This window comes from Pteronotus mesoamericanus, unplaced genomic scaffold (assembly GCF_021234165.1).
Source record: "Pteronotus mesoamericanus isolate MK-2021 breed Mesoamerican mustached bat unplaced genomic scaffold, CSHL_Meso_final scaffold_371, whole genome shotgun sequence".
In the NCBI taxonomy this organism is placed as follows: domain Eukaryota; kingdom Metazoa; phylum Chordata; class Mammalia; order Chiroptera; family Mormoopidae; genus Pteronotus; species Pteronotus mesoamericanus.
The window spans coordinates 3513630-3533891 of NW_026555314.1; the positions used below are offsets into that span (position 1 = coordinate 3513630).

Here is a 20262-nt window from a genome sequence, read left to right on the forward strand (position 1 = left end):
CCAGCTCTTCCTTATTACAAGAGGCCTGGCTGCTTTGTCCTGCACTTGCAATAACCCGGCCCCCTCCCCATGCCGCCACAGACCCAGGGAGGACGCTCTGGTGCAGAGAAAGGCATCGGCCTGGGAACAGGGGCCGACAGGAGTTCACCCCGCGGCCCCAGCCTCGTGTCCTTTCCTGAGAGATGAGGGGCTGAACAAGAGGCAGCTCTGTGGGTGCAAAGAGTGGGAAGCTCAGAGCAGGGCACTGGGACCTACGGTCGCAGTGGAGCACGTTCCAGATGTGCTACTTTTTCGAAGCCTCAGTTTCCTCATTTGCAGGATGGGGGTGGGATCAGCAGTTTCTCTCTGGAGTGCTGTGAGCCTGAAGCGCGCTAACGACTCTGCAGGCCCTTCCTAAGCCAAGGCAGTATCTGCGGGCTGGCTGCCAGCTGTCCCAAGCTCGAGGCTGCTGGGGGCCCCGAGGAGGGCGACACCACGAGCAGTGTGGTGTCTCAGGGGGATGTCTCAGGGCTTCCCAGAGTCGCGTAGAGGTGCCTCTGGATGCGCCTCCAAGGCTCCAGGAGCCCTGAGCAGACTGCGCTGCACACTCTGCCCCTCCCTTCCCACCAGGGTTCTCCGACCCCAGCCCCGCCCAGCCCCGCCCCCCAGCCCCGACTCCCAGCCTTCCTCGGGAGCAATCGTCCTTCCTGGTCTTCGCGGATGCTTCTCATCGGGAGGGAACCCAGGCAGATTTCCCAGTGGTCTCCTGGGAAGACTTATTCAGTAGGTTGTGTGTGGGCGTCCAGAGGCGGGGAGGTTTGTGGCTCCCAGTCCTGTGTCCCCACAGGAGGGTCCTTACTGCACAGCAGGGGGTCTGGGCATCTTGCCACCCGCCCCCGCCGTTCTCCCCTGTCCCAAGGTTGAGATTACACTGGGTGACAGAAGGGGGGTGTTCAGCCCTTCTTTTGGGTTTTGGTGGGTCCGTCAATCAGTGGACCCCCCAATCCCACTCTCCCTTCAATGTCCCCTGAAGCCCTGTTCCTGCTCCCAACTGCTTCAGCTGAAATGCTCCCACTTGGATATTTTGCCACTGATGCAAACTCCACAAATTTAAAACCGGCTAATTCAACACATACTTAGCAAAGGGAAAGACGCTGTCACCATCGAGCAGCCACCGTGTGCCAGGCAGTGTGATCCCAGCCTGGGCGAGGGGAGGGCGGGGGCCTTGTGCGCTCCAGATAATTTCTCACCACGGCCTCTACCAATGATAAAAACTAATATGTATTCAGCATTTACTACCTGCCAGACATTGTTCTGAGCTCTTTGCATGAATTCACTACTCATAGCACTTCTGTGAGGTAGGTACTGTTATTATCCCCTTTTATATTACAGATAATAAAACTGAGGCACAGACAGGGTTAAGGCGCTTGCCCAAGGCCACACACAGTTAGTAATTTGGGAAGATGGGATTAGCGCCCAGGAAGTCTGGTTCTGAGCCTGAACTCTTAGCAGCTGCCCAAGAAATATTGCTTTTGCAAGAGAGATGTTATTATCCCATTTTACAGATGTAAAAACCGATGTTCAGAGAGTGACTAACTTGCTTAGTAATACGTAACTAGGCTGGGAGAGTTCCTCTGATGGGGGTCTTCTTAATAATAAATAACTGCCTTAGTCCTTTCCTGTCCAGGCTCTGAGGGGGCAAGAGCAGGGGTGAGCTGGAGGCATCAGGGAGGACGCAGAGCCCTGGGGGCCCTGGCGGCTGTGAAGTTGGGGTCCGTGGGGCAGCTGGGGCTGTTCAGGCAGCAGCGGCCTTTGTAGAGGGCTGGTGGGAGCCCTGGACAGGCTGCGGGAGTCTCTGCGGGGAGCGGGGGAGGGGTCTTCTTCCCTCCCGCCCCCTGCGGCCCTGCGCACGGCCCTCTGGGGGCTGCACCGCAGCCGCGATCGGCGCATGGCAGGCCCCGGGAAACCTGGCTGCTCCTTGCCCACAAACTGCACTGACCTTGCAGGGCCCGTGGAGGACCTTCCAGGGAAGCAGGCGGTTCTGTGTTTGGACCTCAGAGGAGGCCTTGAGCTGGAGAGAGGCTTGGGGGAGGCTGAGCTCCCTATCTGTGTCTGCCAGGCCCATGGTCGGGTCGAGGCCTGGGGCTTGTTCTCAAGCCCACTGGTGAGAAGAGCAGGGAGCAGAGGGATGAGCCGTGGCAGGGCCCAGAGGGGAGGACTCTGAACATTCCACTGTTGCTGCTACTGCCGAGTTCAAAGAATCCAGGGCATGGAATCCTGTTCGCTCCGCTCAGCCTTTGCGATGGAAAGGGAGAACAGCAGCGGTGGGCTGGGGAGCCAGGACGCCCACCCTTTGCCAGCCTTTCCTCCTGGGGCTCCCGCTTCGTTGGGCGGCGCCAGGTGGTAAAAAGGACGGGCCGGTGTGACGGGAGCCTCTTCTCCCTTTAGAACCTGCTTTTGGGTTCTCCTCCAATATTCTCATTCCTGCCCGTAGCAGCCCAGCAATTTGAATGTCGAGATACATTTAACTTGAGCACAGGTGACCTTGGGGGACAGTCTTCTCGCTGTGGAGCAAATTCAGCAGTGGAGGTTCATTTTTATCTTCCTTGGAGTCTCTTTGACCTGGGACAGGGGACTGGTTTCAGATTAACTTTAGTCCTAACCCTGTAGATCTGACCCCAGGCTCCTCCGACACAGACACATGCGTCCCCACTGCCACCCTCTCCACCCCTCCCCTCTCTGTTCTTTTCTGTTTCTTCGCAGACCCTCCCCTCTCTTCCTCCCTCTCCTCCTCTCTCTACCTTCCTTTCTTTCTCCTCCTCGCTGGTCCTTGTCAGGGCCCCACCCCAGGTGGCAACTGATGGCACTTCTGCTCAGCTGACCAGCCCCAGCAACTCCGGCCTTCCTGACTCCGCATGTGCGTTTCCGAAGCGTCTTGTCTGCTCTTGAGGAGGCTGCAGAGCTTGGGTTCCGGTGGCGTCCAGGCCACTCCCACCCCTGTCTGGGCGCCCCCTTGTTGGAGAAGCCCCTTTGAGCTCTCCCTCGCTCACTGCCAGGTGCCTCGGCAGCTCCTGCACGCTCACTCAGCTCAGATTTAGTATCCGTCCAAGAGAAACCAAATCAGGAAGTTTAATCAGTTATTGCAAAGAAAACAATATGGTGTATTTCACTGTCCCAGATCACTCACTTGGGGCTCCTCGGCTGCTTCAGGATTCCTGGGTCTCTTTAACATCCACTCACAAAGGGAACTCGAGGTTGCGATCCTGACCCCCTGAGGCACAGCCCCACCTGAATGCTGGAGCAGGGGGCTCAACCCTCCGCAGCTCAGTCTCCCTGGGACGGTGGCGTCTTTTAGGGCTGTGTGTGAGGGGCACCCTTTGTATTGCCACCCATGCACGTGGGATCTTGGATGCTGGCCTCCCCGTCACCCAGGTGGTGACTGCGGCAGGGCCAGAGGGCCCTCCTGCCAAGGTATTTTGTCCTCCATCGTCACAGTCTTCAGTCACCGGAGGAAATGAGGCAAAGGCATGAGCAGAGATTCTCCTTCAAGAATTGGAGGCAGGGGAGGGGACCGAAGGGACCTGATCAACCTAGCCTGTGCCTCCCGGACCCGCCCCACCTCCCTGAAGAGCAGCAGGACCCGCCAAGTTGCTTGAGCCGAAAGCCAGGGATCCTCCTTGCCTTTGATCTGTCCCTCACAGCCACGTAGCCCAATCCCTTGTCCTGTCAATGTGACCTTTTATACAAGCTAAGTCTTGGCCCCGAACACACCCCATGCCCCGCTCTTGGCCCGCACCCGCCGCCGCCGCAGCACCTGCCGCTGTCTTCTGCTTAGCCCCTTGCCCTCTGTCCTCTCTCTTCACCGGCACCAGAGGGGCCTCTCAGACCCCAAGGCCATCGCAGTTTGCCGGCACATATTTATCGGCGCGATTTGGCGTTAGTATCTGACTTGCCTGTTAGACCTGCTCCAGGAGGCCAGGGACAGCGTCTGGTTGTCCCCGTTGCCTTCTCTGTGCCCTTGTTGAGCACCTGTTGAGCAAAGGAATGGATGGGTGACATGGGAGGTGCTTGTTCTCCTGCTCTGTCTTCCAAAGGGACGCCCCCCACATGGACGTCTCTTGTTCACTGACGTCCCCCTAGAGCTGAGGACCCCAGCACACTGCGGAGCTTCCTGAGTGGACGGAGAGTCTGAAGAAGAGGGCTTGGCTGGGCTCACGTGATTCAGACCAAGGCCTCCGTTCAGCCTGGGCTCACCTTCTCTGTGGCAGCCTCTCCCTCTGTCTCCTCCCTGGCCTCCCAGAGCCTTGGTTTCCACGAAGGCTTCCTGAGCTGGGCGCTTAGGTTGAGGCTTACATCAAGATTGCTGATTGGCCACGACCTTGCTACCTCCAAGGATGCCGTGGGTCCTCTTTGCCATATCCTGGTTAGTTTTTTTTAATCCTGGTTAGTTTTTTTTAATCTTCACTCGAGGATATGTTTTTATTGATTTGAGAGAGAGAAGGGAGAGACAGATAGACAGACAGAGAGAAACATCGATATGAGAGAGAGAAACATCAGTCGGTTGCCTCCTGTACACACCCTGGCCTGGGACTGAACCTGCAACCTTTTGGTGTATAGGACGGTGCTCCAACCAGCTGAGCCACCCAGCCAGGGCTGCCCTTGTTAGGTTTGAGAGGTGGGGCATGTGGGCTGGGCCGCATCCTTTGGTCCCTCCTCTGGAGCTACACCCAGGGCAGCCCAAATCATCCCCAGAGACTGCTTTCTTCCTTGGTGGAAAAAGTATCCCACCCCCCTCTCCGGCCCCATACAAAGTTTGGGGGAGTCCCAGAAAACGAGTTCCTCTGGCCCAGCTATGGAAGGGAGGGCAAAGCCTGGGGAGAAGGAGGTCGCGCAAGGGGCGGGGGTCAGGGTGGCCTGAGAGGGCGCTTGGCGGCGTGTGGCAGGCCCACCCCGGTCCCTCTCTGTCCACCTGTGAGGAGGAGGTTGCGGCACTTGCATGGTCACCGCGCCGAGGACTCCGGGAGACTCTCTGGGCTGGGGCGTGGCCGGTGGGAAATGGCAACTTTTCAGCTCACTCATCAGGAAAGTCCCTGTCTCAGCGGCCTCCCTCCCTCCTTCCCTCCCTCCCTCCTTAGGGGCCCAGTGGGTCACATTCCTCCAACTCGCTCCCTCGGAGGTTTTCTTCCAGGGCCTTCTATTGGGCCCTCCTGGCTCCCTTCTCATTCCTGTTCCGCCCTGTAGGCCTTTCTCCCAGAGCCGGGCTGGCTCGGCTGTTGCTCGGGGCTGGGGAATTGTGTGTTTGTGGGGCGGTGGGCTCGGCTGGGAGGCTGGGGGTCGCGAGCCGCCTTGTGGCTGCTCTGCGGGGTCTGGCGGAACCCCAGCCTCTGGCTGTGACATACAGCCCCCTTCACGAAGCCAGACAGAATTAAGCCTTTTGTTTCCTGTTTGCTAGGCCGGCTTTAAGAAAACACAGAGGGTCCGTGCGGCTGGGGCTCCCAACAAGACGGCCTTTGTATTCATTTAATTAATCAGTTAGCTGAGGGGAAGGAGAAGAGGGAAGTTCATGTTATAAATACATGTTTTTCTTTGGCTTTTTCCCCCCCCAAAGACAGGGCCTGAATGGCATCCCCGAGAGAGCCCCCCATCTCACCCCAGACGTGCGGGGGGCCAGGGGCCTGCCAGGCTGCAGCTGTGACCCTTCCCCCACCCCCACTGCTCCGCAGCATTAGCCCCGATTCCTCCGGGTCCTGGGGAAATGTCAGTGCTGAGGGGGGCGGTGGGGGGAAGGCGGGTAGGGGCAGCAGCGGGGGCTGGGCAGCCACGAGGCCCCGGACCCCATTTCCTCCCTCCTCGCATCTCCCTTCAAACCCTGCACCCTCCGCGGCTGGGGTAACTGCACTGCCACATGCAGAAATGTCTGTCCCCAAAGAGGCCTGGTGCTTCTGCAGGTGTACTGTGGGGGAGAGGTCCTCACTGAGGGGCAGGGCCGTCTTCCTGCTCCCTGCTTACCCCCCGCCACTGCCCAGGGAGGGGCTGCACTACTGCTCGCTGAGCTGCCCAGCAGGCAAAGCTCTGGGCCCCTCATTCCCAGGGACCACCAGGGCCCTCCCTCCTTTTCTCCCTCCCTCCCTCCCATGGGAGCCTTCCGAAGTGCAGGGGCAAAGGAAGCAGCGCTCTCGGGGCGCTGGGGAGGGGCTGGAGTTGGGGGGGGCTGGAGTTGGGGGGCTGGCGTCCTCTGGGACAGGCCCCCTCAGCCCACCGCCATCTCCACGGAGCCAGTTGTTTTGTCAAGCTTCCTTTGATGATACTACTGAAACTCTAATACGTATTTTTTCTTTTTGGAGCTGGGCAAATTCGCTCACTGTCCTCTAACTGCCTCCCTCTCTGCTGGCTGCCAGGTATTTTGAGAGTCTAAGCAACCTTCCATTAGGAGGTAATATATTTGCAACCCCTAAATATATGCCTTCACCCCGCCATTCCACTGTGGTCAGTGCTCCCCTCTGGGCACCTCATCTCAATCTCGGCTAAGCGCCTGGCTCCTGGGAACCAGGACGCTAGGCCTCCTGGACATGCCGCCCCCACGATCCCCAGATCCAGCCCAAAGGTAGCGGGCCAGGGCTTGGGCCTTGAGTCTGGCATCTAAATATTCAACTTGTCTGTCCGGCCCAGTAGTTGGTTGGAGTGTCGTCCTGATACGCCAAGGTTGCAGGTTCGATCCCAGGTCAGGGCACATACAAGAATCAATCAGTGAGTGCATCAATAAGTAGAACAACAAGTCGATGTCTCTCTCTCTCTCTCAATAAATAAAAAAATTTTAAAATATATTTACTTGTCTCATGGGGCACCGGGCCAGCGCTCAGCCAGGGTGCTGCCCTCACATGTGGCACGAAGGCCCTGCTTTCCACCCACCTCCCCCGGCTTCAAGGGGCTTCTCAGTGCAAGGGGAACATGGCAGAGCTGGTAACGTGGCTCATGGGGGCAGGACTGCAAGGCCTCCACCCTCCCCTGCCCCGCTGAGGACATTCCTCCTCTCAGCCACTGAGACAGGCCTACGGTTTCAGGCCATGACCCCAAATATCCTGGCTCTAGGGTTCGGGGTGCACACTCAAGACCGCGACCTGGATGGGATGATCTTGTGCTTAGTTCACCAGCGAAATGCCAGGGGTCGTGTGTGAGTTGGGCCAGCAAACTGTTCTGTGTAAAGCGCCTGGACAGGGCACTGGGGCCCGTGTCCATGGGCGGGCCTGTCCTCCGGAGCAAGGACACAACGCAGGCCTCCAGGGCCTCCGTGTCATCTCTGGAGCCACCTCGGGTCAGCCTTTTTCTTCCCCAGTTTCCTCTCCCCAAACCAGTGCCTCGCTTGCCTTCCGTAGGAACAGCACCGCCCTCTCATGTCCCTCTGCCCGGAGCCCCTCATTCCCAGGGCTCTACCCTCTCATGCCCCTCTGGGTTCAGGAAAATGAAAGCCCACGCTGCCCTTTGCTCGGGGCTCCTGGAGCTGCTTTTTATCAGAGATCCATGGACCAAGGGTTGGCAGGGAGAGAGGTTAGAACCTGGAGAGGAAATCTGATTTTCAGCGTTGTTTGAAGAATCCCGTGATCAGCGGCACCGAGGAGGAAGCAAGGCCAGGCCTCTCCACGAACAGGACGGTGGCGGAGCGGGGTGGGGGGGGGCCCGGGGGAGGGCATCTAGTTTTGGTCCCGGGTGTAGCTCGGGTAGCTGGGAGTTGGGTGTCCAGGGAGAAGGAGCCACTAAAGTCACGTTGCTCAGAGGTCAATGTGTAAATAAGTCACTTGGGTGTCCTGTTAAAAGGCAGATTCTAAGTCAGTAGGTCTGAGCAGGACTGAGATTCGCATGAACAGGCTCCCAGGGAGTGTGGATGCCAATGGTGTGAGGTCCGCACTGAGTAGCAAGGGGTGTGTGGATTCATCCCTGTGGTGTTTGCCAAGTACAAGGTCACTGGTCTGTGGCTCAGGTTGCGGCTTTATTCCATTCGCAGGTGACCAGCTCATCATCCCAGTTTGCATAGCAATTCCCCAGTTTTGTCAATGAAAGCTGCGGGGATGGCTGACCACTCGATGGCTCTCAGTTCAGCTAAGGAAGAATCAATGATGTAACGTGGGCTTCGGTGTCTAGCAGGCCGGGCGGGCGGCTCCTTGACTGAGGGCAGAGTGGTATTTGGGGCTCTCAAAAATACTAGGTGACTCCTCTTTCTGAATCAAGAATTTTAATTCTGCACTTGATTACGTCTGAGAAAAAATTTATTGCAAAGCCGACAGGTGATTCCCGCTGGGAGGAGGATGAGCAGAGAACAGGTTATGTCCCTTTGAGCCCCAGACACGTGGCCGCTCTGAGCAGCCCCTCCTCCAAAGCCAGGGTCTTTCCCTCTTCTCTCCTGGCACGCCCTGCCCTAAGCGCGTGCTCTACAGCCCGACCTCAGCGTCCCCGGCTTGCATTAAACTAAACTGCCACACCTGCACCAGGCACCTGAGATGTACAGGCTCCTAGGAAGACAAAAATGCAAGTGAAGCCTAGCCGCTAAGTGCCAGCTTAAAGAAATGTTTCCACTGACGGGGGAGGTGATTTGTGAAAAGAAAAGTGACAGTACAAGCGTTAAATAATGAGGAAGGTTACAGTGCAGGAGTTGTCACAAAATGGAACAAGATTAATTAATTACTGAATGAGTGGCACAGATTCTCTGTGCCGAGGGGGCTCGGGGAAGACACGGCTGGGCACTGGGGTGATGGGGAATGGCTGGGGCAGGGCTTTGCTCGGGTGGGACGAGCAAGCTGAGGGGGCAGAGCACGTACAGAGCACGCATGCCTGGGCTGCCTGCTGCCTTCCAGGCTCTCTGTGTGCTCTGCAGATACGGAGGCAAGTAAGACCTAACCCCACCCTTGGGGAGTCTGCAAGTGTGTGTGGGGGGAGGGGATCTGCAAAGGAAACTTCAAGGGCAGGAGCACCAGAGGGACACTCAGCTCAGGCGGATGGCTGTCAGGAGGTTGGAGAGAACTGCTCCTTGTGACAGCTAAGCTGCCTTGCATAGAAAGTAGTCCCAAACGTGGCCCGATGTGGGCACGAAAGGGTAAGCAAAGAGACCCCCTGCACGGAGACGTGGGTACATGAGCCGGCATGGTGTGCTTGTACAATACAAGCAGCTGAGGATTTTGGAGCATAAGGCAGGGTCCAGAGAACAGCAGGAGGTGAGCGGAGAAGCAGGCGTGGCCGGGTCAGGAAAACCTTGGAGGTGATGTCTACGGAGCATAGTTTTCATATAATGTAGCCGGTGGGGAGCCCTTGAAGAGACGGAAGGAAATAGGGGCTGAAGAAGGAGGTGCTGGAGCTGGGCGTTCTGCTCTGGCATTTATCTGTGTGACCTTGGGTGAATGGCCATCCTTTGGTACCTCAATTTCCTAATCTGTAAAAAGGGTGTAAACACAGTCCTTACCTCATTGAGCACTGAGTTAGTCAGCATAAAGAGCCAAGAGCAAGTCTGGAGCAAAGAGAGTGCTTCGTAAATTATACCCATTGTTGGTATTAAGGGATTTTAGGCTGGTAAGTGTCTTGGACAGATTTGTGTTTTAGAAAGATCCCGTTGACCCTGGCTGGTGTGGCTTAGTGGACTGAGTACTGGCCTGTGATCTGAAAGGGCGCAGGTTCAATTCCTGGTCAGGGCACTTGCCTGGATTGTGGGCCAGGTCCCCCATTTGGGGGGGTGTGAGAGGCAACCAATCGATGTTTCCCTTGTACATGTCTCTCTCCCTGTCTTTCTCCTTCCCTTCCCCTCTTTCTAAAAATAAATAAATAAATGAAATTAAAAAAAAAAAAGAAAAAGAAAGATCTCTTTGGAGGTGCTGAGAAGGCTGGACTGACACGGGTGAGGGCTAGAAGCCTATTGCCGCACCCTGGGCAGGCCACGGTGAGGGCTGAACTGAGCAGTGCAGCGGGCGGGCGGGCGGCCGGGGGCAGACTGGGGAGTTTGGGGAGGGTAAGGGAAAGGAAGGACTCCGTGGAGACCTAAGAATTCACCTTATGTACTGAGTGGACGGTAGTTTCAACAACTGCTATGGAAACCCAGGAAGATGAATGGGTCTTCTAGGCAGTAGTTCCTCCCTCCCTCCCCCATCCCCTCCCGCTCTCCCTGTCTCCCCTCCCTCCCTTCCTTCCTTCTTTTTTCTTTCCTTTTTAAAACACACACACACACACACACACATACACACACACACACACACACACTTTGGGTTTCAATATCTATGGGACGTTTGGTTGGTGATGTCTATCAGGAAATTGAATATACCTGCCAGAGGACGTGGCTGGAGACAGAGATGTGGGAGCCGTTAGTCCGTGGATGAGATCACTCAGGGAGAACGTGCAGGAGAAGAGCAGTGAGCAAAGACAGATTCCTGGGAACACAGCATTCAAGGGACAGTGGCAGAGAACTCCCCGCAAAAAGACACGGGGGTAGGAGGAGAGTATGGGAAGGGCGGAGAGAAGCAGAAAGCTTTGTGATAGAGAACGAGACCACTGAGTCAGGTACAACAATAACAACAACAGCAAATTCAGTAAGAGACAGACTAGCCCTGGCTGGTGTGGCTCAGTGGATTGAGCGCTCGCCTGTGAACTGAAAAGTCGCCGCTTCTATTCCCCGTCAGGGCACATGCCTGGGTTGGAGGCCAGGTCCCCAGGTGAGGGCGTGGGGCGATCGTTGCTATTTCTCTCACACGTCAGTGTTTCTCTCCCTCTCTTTCTCCGTTCTTTCCCCTTGCTCTAAAAGTAAAGAAAATCTTAAAAAGAGACGGACTTGAGGCATGGCTGGTCATCAGCCTGACATGTCCAAAGGACACATGGATGGGGGAGGAGCGAATCCTCCATTTGGCACTTAGAGTGGAAACCACCAGAGAGACATAACTTAGTCATTCACTTTTTTATTTAGCGAGCAGTTATTGCATAACTACTGTGGGTTTAGGCGTGGGTTAAGTATACTTCAGCTGTGAATGGGTCCAAGAGAGGGGACTGGACGATACAAGTAGCTGTGCCACAAAGATGGCCAGTATCATAGACGACACACGGCGAGTTGGGTAAGGACACGTACCGCTCCCTGGGGTTGCCTGGGAACACTTCATGGGGAAGAGGGCGTCTGAACTGGGTGGAAAGGGAGAATAGGGTTCAAATAGGCAGTGGTGGGAGACAGGCACTCTGACGGACAGATGGGACGCGCCAAGGTGCCAGTCACCCCAGTATGGAGCCTGGCTGTGGCGGGAGAAGTGCTCTGGTTTATATGGAGTGTAGGAGTGGCAGGGAGGCAGACTCGGGTAGGACTGGAAGTTAGGTCGGAGCCACGATGTGAAGGCTCCCATGCCAGGCTTAGGGGTCGGCACTTTGTTCTGTCGGACTCAGGAGCCAGTGCAGGTTTTTGACATAAAGAGCAACAGGAGAAGACTTTGCTTTACGGAAAGGTCTTGCTGGCACTAACATGGAGGGCAGATCAGAGCAGAGAGCCGCGAGTTAGGGGACGCCTGTGACTGTCTGAGGGTAACAAGTGATAAAGAAAGTAACAAGCGTGTTCATGTGGGAAAGGAGACAACAGGGAGTAAACAGGGAGATGTGTGTGGGAGGTGGCCTCTTGGGACTTCTACTGTGCCCCGTGGGCATGTGTTGGTCTGGCTATTTGAGGGGGTGACGTGGAATTGGGGTGGTAGTGAGGGAGAAATCAACAAGGACTCCAAGATTTCTCCCGCTTGGGTGGACGATCAGAAGGGATGTGGTTCTGTTGGCAGAAATAGTGAAGCCAAGCTATTTCCACGCTGAGTGCAGCTCCGTGGTCCCGAGCAGCCTGTGAAGCATGTGGCAGCTCCAAAGCATCAGATGCCGGATGAACTGACCGGTGTGTTTGCTTCTCGTCCATGTGCCGGTCCCCACGAGCTGAGGGAATGTCTCCCTCTTACCATTTTCCTAAGGAACAGACTTAAGTGTGCCCTGGCAGGAGAGGACGCAAAGGACATCTGCGTGCAGCAGCTTATTGGGATTGAGGGCAAGGTCCGAACCGATGGAGCCTGCCCTGCTGGTCTTGCGGGCGTGACCAGCATTGACCAGACCGGAAAGAATTTCCGTCTGATCTCTGACACCAAGTGTCGCCTTGCTGTTCGCTGTTCATCGTCTCCCACCTGAGGAGGCCAGGGACAAGTCGTGCAAAGTAAGGAAGATCTTTGGGGGCACAAAAGGAACCCCTCGCCTGGGGTCTCACAAGGCTCGTGCCATCTGCTACCCAGATCCCCTCATCTAGGTGAAGCACGCCCTTCCGGTTGATTTGGAGACCGGAAAACTGCAGGCCTCATCCAGTCTGGCACTGGTGACCGGTGGGTGGGGACCGGCAGTGCTAACCTGGGAAGAGCTGGTGTGATCCCCAGCAGAGACAGATGCCCTGGTTCTGTTGACATAGTTCATGTGACAGATGCCAATGGCAATGGCTTTGCTACCCGGCTTTCCAACATATTTGTTATTGACAAAGGCAACAAACCCTGGGTATCCCTTCGCCGTGGAAAGGTTACCTGCCTCACCTTTGCTGAAGAGAGAGGCGAGAGACTGGTTGCCAAACAGCAGTGGGCGAAACGAGCAAAATCATTGATTTCCTTGTGTTTGACACTGGTAGCCTGCGTGTGGGGACTAGAGGCGCTTGCTTGGGAAGGACTGGCATCATTACCCGCAGAGAGAGACGCCCTGGCGCACTCAGCCGCCGCCAGGGCGGCACCACTAGATTTGGGGGGGCGGCGGCCAGGTTTTAGGGGCTGGGAGAGAAAAGGATGCGAGGACACGGCTGTTGTGAGCACAGATCATTTAAGAGAGAGAGGGCGGGATAAAATTTCACGGGGTTAAGAAAATAATTAAAAGATGGGATAATTCTTTGCGTTCATATTACACTTTATAAAATACTTCAATTCCATTAGCTTACCTAGTCTTCGCAACGCTTCAGGGAGTCAGGTGGGGGCTAGTAAGCAGTGAGTCTCCGACGGGGCCAGGGCCAGTGACATTCCGTGGATCTGGGCCGGTGCTCTTCCCTGCACCGTCCTGCCGCAGGGACTGGGAGGCGTTGCGTGTTTGTAGGTCAAGGTGGGGAGACTGAAGGCACATGAATGCACCCTCACAACGATGGGCACGTGGGGATGGAGGGTCAGAGCCCGGGGGGGGCCAGCAAGGGGAGGAAGGGGGGGCTCTGCTTTTGAAGTGGGAGGGACGGAGAAGGAGGTGAGAGGTACAGCTTGCTGAGTAAGACGGGAAGGATATTAGGAAAACTCTGAAGACACAGAGCCAGAGCACCCTGAACACACCCAGATGGACAAGTCAAGCCACGTGCCCACAACACAGGAATGACCGGAGCTGGGCTGGAGGGTGGAGGGGACAGGTGGGCCCCAAAGCTCTGGGCTACAAGGTGAGGTCAGAGCCGGCTTTGTTTAGAGTGAACAAAGGGGCAAAGAACCCCTCTCCTGAGGCCCTGAACATAAAAACCTTGAAGGCGGAGAACGTGTCCCACGCACCCTCGCACCCCAGCCTCTCTGCCTTCTTCACCCTGCCCTCACCTCCACTTGGCCTCTGCCTGTGTTCCAGGCAGTTCTGTTCTTAATCTAGCAGCATAAGAACCGATTGGCTCCTACTCAGAATCAAGGTGGAGCTTGGCCATCCCCAGAGATGAAGCAAGGTGGTAGTGGTGGTAGGGGCTGGGGCGATGGACCCTGGACGCGCCTTCCCTCTGGAGGCAGGAGAATGAAGGTGCGCGACAGAGGTTCTGCCAAAGCCTGGCTGGAGAAGAGAGGGCCGGCCTCTTGTACAGAGTGGGACCCTGCAGAGGCGACCTTTCCTGCTGAATCCATGCCTTTGACCTGGGCCTCAGGAGGCTCTGTCTCATGGACCTGGTGGTACTTCCTGGTCACTTATTGGCAGCCCCGAACTCCAGGCTTCTTGTGCGGTCTCGCTGGCTGGAATTTCAGGAATCTGCCCTCCTCACTTCGGGAGGTCACCTAGTCCTGGTGGTTGCAGTCCTTTGGGGAAAGAGCCCACGCTGTTCTTGTTCTGAGACCAAAGTCTGCACTCAGGGCACAGGAGGGCCACGACGCCTCCCGCTTCCGGCCTCTCCCCCGCGCCAGCGTGGCCTCCAACCTGTGCGTCGCAAATCAGGCGTGGGCGCGACGTAGGAGCCCACAGCCACAGACGCACATGCAGCTGGGCCCTCTCGCAGCCGCTGGCAGAACCCACAGAGGGCGGGCTCCTTCCTAGGACGCCCGTGCTCTTCAGCTCGGGGACCTCGGTGTTCAGACTCTCCAGCTGCCGCTGCCTCCGACTGAGGGGGACCGACTGTCCAGTTTGCCTCAGACGAAGGGATTTCCTGGGACACAGGGCCTTCCATGGGGAACCCTGGAGAGTCTCAGGGAAACTGGGACGAGGTGGTTACACTCCCTCACTTCTACTTCGGAAAGTGTGCTGAGGTCAGGATCTCCAGATTGTCCCGGGCACCGCCTGCTTCTCCTCTGGGTAAAGGGACGCCCTCTGCTGTGTGACATCACTGCGTAAGGTAGAGGCCCGGGGTTGACTCCCCTCTGTCACTGCCTAGCTGAGCGAGTTTGGGTGAGTTTCTTTCTATTTCTAAGCTTCAGTTTCGGTGTCTGGGATAAGGGATGGGAACACCCACGTCACAGGCTGTAAGGCCAACATGAGGCCACATTCGTCAGTCGGGGGTACAGCGTGATGCCAGGCACCGGTAGGGACAGTCCATCTCCCTCTCCCCTCTTTCCTGGCATTGGAGTGAGAGCCATTCTGCAGATGGAGGGTGTGAGGCCGATGGTGAGCAGGAATAGTTCACTGTGAGTCAACATGATACACTCAAAAATCAACAAGGCTTATAGCTCTTGCTTGCCATCTTCTTACTTGGGATTAAACAAGGGTTTCTCTGTCTGCAGTGTTCCCTGGATGAGGGAAGCGACCTTTTTATTTATTTGTCCATCCATCCATCCATCCATCCACCCACCCGTCCAACAAAAATACAGCACGGTGCATCAGGTACTGTTCTGGGTGCCCGGATCAATTGTCAACACATAGATTTTCTGCCCTCACGAAGCTTAGATCCTGGTAGGGGAGACGCACGATCAGCATCTAGGTAGCATAATGCAAAGCAATAATGATTACTCGGAAGGGAAAACAAAGCAGGTGAAGAGGGTAGAGAGTGGGAGGGGCCATGGGCAATATTCTACTGGGTGGCCAGGGAAGGCCTCCCTGAGGGGTGACATTTGAGCTGAGGCCTGCAAGAATGCAGCCGGGATCTTGTGTCCTGCCGTCACCGGGTCTCGGGGCTCCCAGCTCGGCCCAGCTGCCCCGGGGTGGAGTCAGCTGCGGGGAGACAGTCAGGCCCTGGCTGGGGCTGCACGGAAGGTGGGAGCACGGCTGTGTCCGTCAGCTGTCGTTCCGTGGTGCCGCCTGCTTTGCTGGTCTGAGCTTTCGGGATGAGGCAGGAACCCAGGCTGGAAAATTAGTATTGAGGGTCAGATTGCGTATGAAAATCGTATCAACAGGCTGCCTTGGTCCACCTGGGGACACTCTACATTTGAGGACAAATCACAGTGTATTTGGTTTCCTATACAGCTTCCTCTCTTTGCCATTGCCTTTTCCTTTAAGAAAAAAAATTCAGCCCTGTTTGGATCTCATGGTAAATGATTTATGAACATTATTCTTCTCCCTTAGTTCTACCTGTAGGAGCTCCAGCCCTCACAATCCTTTTCATGTTGATTAAGTACATTTGAAAGCAAAAGGAGACTCTCTGAAATTGCTTCCCAGCGCAGAGAGCGGCGTCCCTGCACCCAGGAGGTATCCCTCATCCTCCCTTTGAAAGAGCTCCTTTGCAGCTGGCGAGGCAGCGCACCGGTCCAGGAACGTGTCTCCAGCCTCGTGCGAGCCATGGGGGCAGGTGGACAGTGTTCATTCTGGAGCCGGTAGTTACAGATTTGAGATCTGGGGGTCTGGGACCAGATGTCCTCCAGAATTTGGGCTTCCCGTCTGGGCCTGACATCACCTGGTTGGGTGCTGGCCGGTCAGCCGTGGTCAGGAAGATAAGCGGGTGTTCTTAAAGGGGCTGTCGGATCTCAGTGTTGTCAGAGAAGCCCACTGCATGGGGTGGGTGGGAACACCGCAGCCAGCTTTGTGTACTGCAGTCAAATGGAAGGTGTGTGTGGAAAGGAAACGTGATCCAAAGAGGTCGTTGTGGCTCGTTCTACGGTCAGCTCAGGGCCCGTGGCGTTCCCTAGTCCCTCCCCAACGCCTGTGTATTTCTGTGGGTGGAGACCTTGGCGCACACTCTCTAGGTAGGTGCATAATTAAGGGTCTAGCCTCAGAACTCACTTTGACCGGGCCTAAGTTACCCTGGAAAGTGGACTTAAGTAGATTCCGTTTCTCTTCTTGGTTGGTGTCTTGCACCCCAGTCTGGCCCAGGGGTCCTTCCCACAGGTCTTCATGCCACAGAGGAAGTCTGACAGTTTTCCCTGACGCCTTGGTCTGCCGCAGAGATTGTCCTTTCTCCCTGGCCGGCCTCCTCGCCTCACAGACGTCCCTCTGAGTTGCCGTCAGCTTCTGGTCTTTCCAGTTGAGGCTCCGAGGGCTTGTTTAGAATCCCCCATCTTCTAAAATGTTTCTTTTTGTGTATAAGCCCCAAGTCTCTTCCCTCTGTCACTCCTCCGGCCCTCCCAGGGTGGCTTTCTTTAGTCACGCCTGCACTAGACACTGACGAGAATTGGCTGCTTCTCACCTTTGCTGCTGACCTACTGGGTGACTTTGCAAAAGCCCCTTCGTATCTCTGACTCTCTATTTCCCCATTTCTTAAATGGGAATAAGACCATTTGAGGAACAAATGGGACTCCAGTTTTAAAACATGCTTTGTAATTGTGTTTATTGTCTCCTCATGACGAAATAACACTTGAAAAGGTAGACATTTAAAGTTCTGCCATCGGCTATACGCAAGGTGGGACGAAGGTGAGAGTGCACGGGGGAGAAGGCCCCCCCTGTTTGTCTAAGGAGAAAGGCTGAGTGTGCCAACCGGACCTCAGTCCGTGGTCTGCCCCTCACACCAGCCTTGAAGGGGTTTAGCCCTGCCCGAGCTGATGGTGGAAGTGAGGCCCAAGGAAACCACTAAGTTGCCTCCAATCACAAAGTCAGCAAGCCAGCAAGCCGTGGGGCCGAGGGGCAAACCCGGTTCTGCCTGATCCTGGTGTCCCCGCCCGAGACATTCCATGTCAGCAACCGCCTCCTGGGGCTCCTGGAGGACAGCTGGGCTGGGCTTCCCTCATTGGCCAGACCCCTGCCACCTCCAGACCCTACCCCCCTTAAGCTGCCTGTGATTCTCTCTTTAGCAATTTATCTGTTGGAGCTCCGTGTTTACTCCTGCCTCTCCCTGCCCCGCCTCGCTCCCTTTCCCTCCCTCTCTCTTTAATGCGCACCTCGGGCAGGGTGCTCACAAAGCACCGGTTACTGTTTTCACCCTGTTTCTTCCAGGCTAAGAGAGAGCCGAGTGAAATCTCTAAATTGTGCACCTAGGGGGGCAGCTGATCCTGAAAAAGCTTGTTCATTTCAGACAAATTTTGTCCGCTTCTGAGTTTAGCCTAGGCCAGCCCTGCCTCTGTGCAAGGTGAGTCCCACCTTGGGGACAGCCATGGAAATCGGCACCTACTGTCTAAGTCCCTAGTTAACTGCCCTTAGGGCTTCTGCCTGAGGGAAACAGGGGTGACGTGAGGGGTCCTTATCCCCTTGCTGACACTCAGAGACATGAGCACGCATCGCCCCCTCCCCAACTCTCTCTCTCTCTCCATCTCTCACCTCCCCACCTTGACACGGAGGGTCCAGTCCCACTGAAGTTTCTGTCCCCTTCGAGAGCCCCCCCCCCAGAGTGGCCCAAAGGGCTTTTTGAGTTGGGAGAGTGGTGGAGTCCGTGGGAGGGGAGGTAAAGGTGTGAGCCCCACCGAGGGAACAAAGGGTGTGCGGGTGGGCGTGTGTCTGGTGACTTCTGAATGCCACGTCCAACAAAGCGAAATCTGGGGTCGGGGAACCTTGGTGAAGGAAATAAAATCTCCATGAAAACAAACTTCGGTTGGAAGCTTTCCCCTCTTGTTTTGGCAGCGCTGCTCAGTCCTGGGGGTGGGGGGGAGGGCCGCGTCTTCCGGAGCAGTTGGGAAGCTCTCAGATTGTCCAAATATCAGCCTGCTAGTAAGGGACTGTTTTTCTCCCACCAGGAAGACGGGGCTTTGGGAGTTAGCGCAGTAGTAATTGGTTTTCTAATCAAGGCTGGCATGAGGAACAGGAAGGCCGGGGGCAAGAGCCCTGGACCGTGAGTTAGGATCTTGGCAGACGTGGCGCTCTGTGCGGCGCAGTTCCGCGGCTCTAGCAGCCCCTGCCATCCACCTTCCAGACCTTGGTTTTGAAAATGGACAGAACTTGCCTGGAGTCCTTCAGCTTGAAAAGAAGGTCCTGAGCCAGGATGTAAACTGCTCTTTTCCCTGACCCTGTAATCCCTGAAAACCAGAGGGTGGGGGGTAAAAGGTGCTAGGATCGGCTGGGGGAGGCTGGATGGCTGTCCGTCTCTCCCCAGCCCTAGGCGGTCACAGGCCGCGCCCAGTCGTAGATGTCTGCATCCGGTTTTCCAAAGAAGCTGGGAAATGGTTAAAGAAGGACCTTTCTAGTTGGTCTTTGCTACGAAATTAAATTGGTCCACTGGGTCTCCTGTCTCCAGATTGATTTGGGGACCCGAGGTCCTCATACGTTTTGGAGAATGGAGAGAATGAGGCTTTTCCCTGCTGCTGAGATGGTTTTACGTTAAGTAAGAACAAGGCTATAGTTTTTCTCCCTGGCATCCAGGGAGAGGGTAAGAATTGGTATTGAGTCCAGGCCCCATCATGTTGTCTGCGGCCCCGCCAGGGGAGAAGCCCTGGGCGGCGCTGCCGTCTGGCAGAGCCGGGCGCCCGCGGGGCGGCGGGCAGCCAGGGCGGTTGGCGGGGGCAGAGCTGTGGGTTTGAACCTCTCTGCTCCTGATAGATAGGCTGTGTGACATTAGGTCCTGATCGACAGGCTGTGTGTGTGTGTGGGGGGGGGGGGGGGACGAGAGGAAGAAGGGGAAGGAAGCTGGAAGGCCGTGCTGAGAGGCCAGGGGGCAGAGAGTTGGCTGGAACCAAGGCTGCTGCCCCTCCTGCAGCCCCGTCCCCTCGCCTTTTCCAGCTGGAGGCCAGGGCTGCCACTGTCACTGCCGGTTTGGGAAGGCGTGGACAGAGCTGCCCCCTCAGCATTCTCTGTGTGACCAGAGGAGCCACGATGGGCTGGGTTGGGGAAGGTCTGCCCAGAGAAGCCCAACTGAATGAGAGGAGAGACCTCGTCCCGCCCCTCTTCCCTCTGCCATCCCTGCGGGTCAGTCATGGGCTAATGGCAGAGCTGGCAGCACTGATGTCACATGGCTGGTCGGGACTGTCTGCCACAGGGGACCCTTGTTAAGAGGCACGTTGATAGGTGAGGTCTCACACTGCTGCGCACATGCGGAGTTCCCATGGGGCAGGTTTGGGCTCCACGTGGCCAGGGTGTGAGTGTGCGTAGAAGTCGGCAGGAGGCCAGTCTGTGCAAGCTTATCTCCTTCCCCCAACACACACACAGGCACACACATGCACACATGCGCAGACATGCCCATATGCAACACAGTCACACAGAGTCACACACATGGAGTCGCACACAGGCACGTACGCATGCACACAGACCATACACAGGCACACAGGCACACATACACAGTCTCACACACACACACAGGCGTGCTGGTGATATGAGAACAGTCTTTTCTAAGAGTTTCTCTCTCTACTCTCCCATTTCCCCCCTTTCTCTCACTTCTGGATCTCCCTCTTTCCTCTCCCCTCCGCGGTCACCTCCTCCCATTTTATTAGCAGCAACATAAATCCTGGATTTGTGGGCTGGAGGCAAGAAGAGACAGTAGAAAGGCCTTTGGTGTGAGAGCCAGACGGGGCTGGGCTGAGCTGCCGACTCCCCCATTTAACTGGGTTCATGTTGTGGACACACTGGGCATGTTGTTTAACTTTTCTAAGCCTTGCTTTTCTCCTCCGTGGAGCTGGACGGAAATGCAACGTGCAGAGTTGCTGTGGTGCGCGTTTGTGGTGGCAGGTACACACCACGCGGCCCTGGCTGGCCCACGGGTGGGGCTCAGAGGATGTTGGCTCTCTCCTCTCCCCGGTTGCCCCCATAGGCGTGTTTGTGCTGTCCCCA

General features: G+C 56.3%; 1 protein-coding gene and 1 pseudogene across 1 annotated transcript in view; both read left to right on the forward strand.

Annotated features, from left to right (window-relative positions):
- The window catches only part of LOC129086304 (40S ribosomal protein S4, X isoform-like), an 86433-nt pseudogene that overhangs the window by 62600 nt on the left and 3571 nt on the right, over nucleotides 1-20262 (forward strand).
- Nucleotides 1-20262, forward strand: part of PKNOX2 (PBX/knotted 1 homeobox 2) — a 241302-nt gene that overhangs the window by 26409 nt on the left and 194631 nt on the right. The gene's annotated exons all lie outside the window — the stretch shown is intronic.